The sequence below is a fragment of the Euprymna scolopes genome, chromosome 14 (genome assembly GCF_053919585.1).
Source record: "Euprymna scolopes isolate OS-2025 chromosome 14, ASM5391958v1, whole genome shotgun sequence".
Lineage (NCBI taxonomy): Eukaryota > Metazoa > Mollusca > Cephalopoda > Sepiida > Sepiolidae > Euprymna > Euprymna scolopes.
In genome coordinates, this window is record NC_136495.1 from 37,878,962 (window position 1) to 37,882,382 (window position 3,421).

Here is a 3,421-nt window from a genome sequence, read left to right on the forward strand (position 1 = left end):
AACAGTCACTCATCTGGTACTGGCCAGACTCAATGTTGCTTAACTTCGATAATCTCGCGAGAACCAGTGTGTCAACGTGATTATATATATTTCATGAATCCACATAACGTGTCATAAAGAGATATAATATTTTATGTAGCGATTTTCAGTATTTACTTCAGTAGTGCTCAATAAGTGAGTAGAACTAGGCAGTAAGTTATGAAAATATACATCAATTAACTTCCGCGTTTCATCACTGCAAGGAATCGTCAGGGGATGAAACGCTGAAGATTCTGTATAGCTTAATGGCCATATGTTTTCATGATTTACTATATATATATATATATATATATATATATATACATATACATGCACACGCACACACACACACACACACACACACACACACACACACACACATATATATATATATATATATATATATATATATATATATATATATATATATATATATATATATATATATATAACCGGAAACAGCTGGAAGAATTGCAGTCAGCTGTCATAACTGATAAAGCAAATTGTTTCGAAAAGAAAAGAAAACAAAATAACTTAAAACACTTGAAACAAAAATAATAATAGGAAATATTAAAAAAATAAAGAGAGAAAAAAGGAAAGAAATTAAAACTTCGAATATATATATATATATATATATATATATGTATATATACGTATGTATATATATATATATATATATATATATATATATATATATATATATATATATATATATATATATATATATATTGTCACCTTCTCATAAGTTATATCGCAAGGGAATTTTCTTTTTTGCTAAGGCAATCATTTTTTTTTATTGTTTTTTGGTGGACATGCAGAGTTAGGGGCAAGGCGAGAATGTATTCATTTAAAAAGTCATATAATTAAATTCCATTCAGGAATTTTTTTTCAGAGAGTTATTCAGTTGGGGGACGTGAATGATATACATTCCACAATTAATTGAATAATTAAAGAAAATATTTTATAAATTATATACTTTTATCTACTTATATATTTGTATTTACTTAAAATTTAATGTAGCATGTAAAAATATCCTTTCTTTTTTCTTTTTCCTTTCCGTTTTCTCATTTTATACCATTTGGCTTTTACTTTCTTTTTATCTTTATCGAAAGACTTAATTTTACTACAAGCTATTTCGGCTTTTTCCAACTACAGTGGTGATGGACAAAGTATTTTGTGTTATTTATAATAATTTTGATTCAATTTAATTCCAGGACTTTAAGAAATTAGTGATGGGACGATCCAATATTTTCCTCGATTCTGATACAATTACCGATTCCGATTCTTTTTAAACCTCTAATTATAATTCTATACAGTTGTTTTATTATTTTTTATTTTCGAATTAAACTCTATTTAACGTGTGCATCTATTAAAAAAAATACGTTTGTGTGAATGGTGTGCTATACATTTCAGTTTTACTGATAGTTTAAAAGCAAGAAATATCTATCATGTTATCATTAGTGCTAACAATGAAAAATAAAGTTTCAAACAAAAACAAACAAAAAAATTAAAGAATCATTATTGGCATTAGAAAATATGCACAAAATTTTCCGATTCCGACACCAGGTCTGATACCCATGAAAGTTCTGATTTTTACGATTATCAATTCCGATTAATCGTCTAAACACTATAAGAAATAATTACTGTTTTTTAAACCTCTAAAAATGTCTAGAAAGCCAATGTTTTCTTCTCATCCCTTAGTAAGATGTAACACTTCAGACATCTATTTCAATATATATATATATATATATAAAAATGAAAGTGTCTGTTGTCTATGTGTCTGTCTGTGTACATTTCCCTACACAATAGCTCTGTCAATTTTCAGTCAGTCGAAATTTGATATACTGGGTATTGAGATTTGGGAAAATTTTTGTAATCCCTTTTCGGCCAGAAATTTGGCTGTTAAGGGGTCAAAGTTGAACGATTTGACTTTTGAGAACTCTACCAAACTCCTCCACCAATTTTGTGTATAAACAAAACCTTTAAAACTATATTAAAAAAATTGTCCTTCATTAGAACCTTATTTTGTCAGTAAGTCAATTAATCTACCATATCTCTGAATAGTTTTACTAACATGAACAAACAATGGTACCAATTTTCTTAAAGGGATAATCAATTGTTTACCATGAAAAACTGTTTCGAGGGATTTAAAAACAATGTATATATACATACATAAGAGGGTCCTTCAATAAGTTTCCAGACATTTTTCATATGGGCACTTTTATTGATAATACACACATGAAACTCTAGTCCCCTTCGAAGTAATCTCCTTTGGCTGCAATGTACTTGTTGTACCATTCCAACAATTTCTGGGAGGCCCATGCAAGTCCTCTTTCATCTCAATTGTCTCAGAACAGGTTTTTCTTGAGCTTAGGGAATAACCAAAAGTTACAGGGAGCAGGGTCTGGACTATAGGGAGGGTAACAAACTGCCTTGATGCCCGTCTTGGTCAAATAGTCTGTGACAAGGATGGAATTGTGGACTGATGCAGTCTCGCAAATTTTCTTCATTTTCAGTTCCTCATGAATAAGTGTGTGTACAGTTCCCATAATGACATCAAACTGCACACTTATTCTCTCTGTAATTACATGACAGTTCTTATCCATGACATTCTTTATTTGGCCAATGAACTTTGGTGTTTTTACTTCCTTACTCCTCCCACACCTCTCATCATCTCTCACAGGCTTCCTGCTTTCCATAAATTTCTTATGCCACTCTAAAATTGATGCTTGATTCATACAAGATGGTCCAAAAGTAGTCTAAAGCATTCCAAACGTTTTTCTGGCATATTTTCCAAGTTTGAGACAGAATTCTATTGCATATTGTTCTTCTAAATTGCATTTTCTGAAATTCACCAGCTGTGACAATCAGGCTTTAGTAGAGTGGATGCCAATTCCTGCTGTAGCTGCTCATTTAAACCTTAAATCATAAAAAATTGGTCAGTCATCTAATAAGATGTATAGCAATAACATACTGAATTCTCAAGAGTGTACGACAATTTTAACTGTCTGTACAAAAAAGTTTGGAAACTTATTGAAGGCACCTCTTCTATATATATATATATATATATATATATATATATATATATATATATATATATATATATATATATGCGCGCATGTGTGTGCATGTTTGATATGAATATGGTTATTATCTTTGTCTAACTCAACCTGATGTGGAACAAGTAAATAGGAATTTTATTTTCTAAACACGTTTCAGGGACAGTATCAAAATAGACAAGGCCAATCATTCACGCTCCAACATAATTTGAACTTGTCTTTCTAATGTATTCTGTAAATACCCCCACCATCTACATCCCTGAAGACTAAAATATTTAATGAGTAAAAAGAAAATATTTTAAAGAGAAACGGAAACCATTACTTACTTTCATTGACAAATTCTG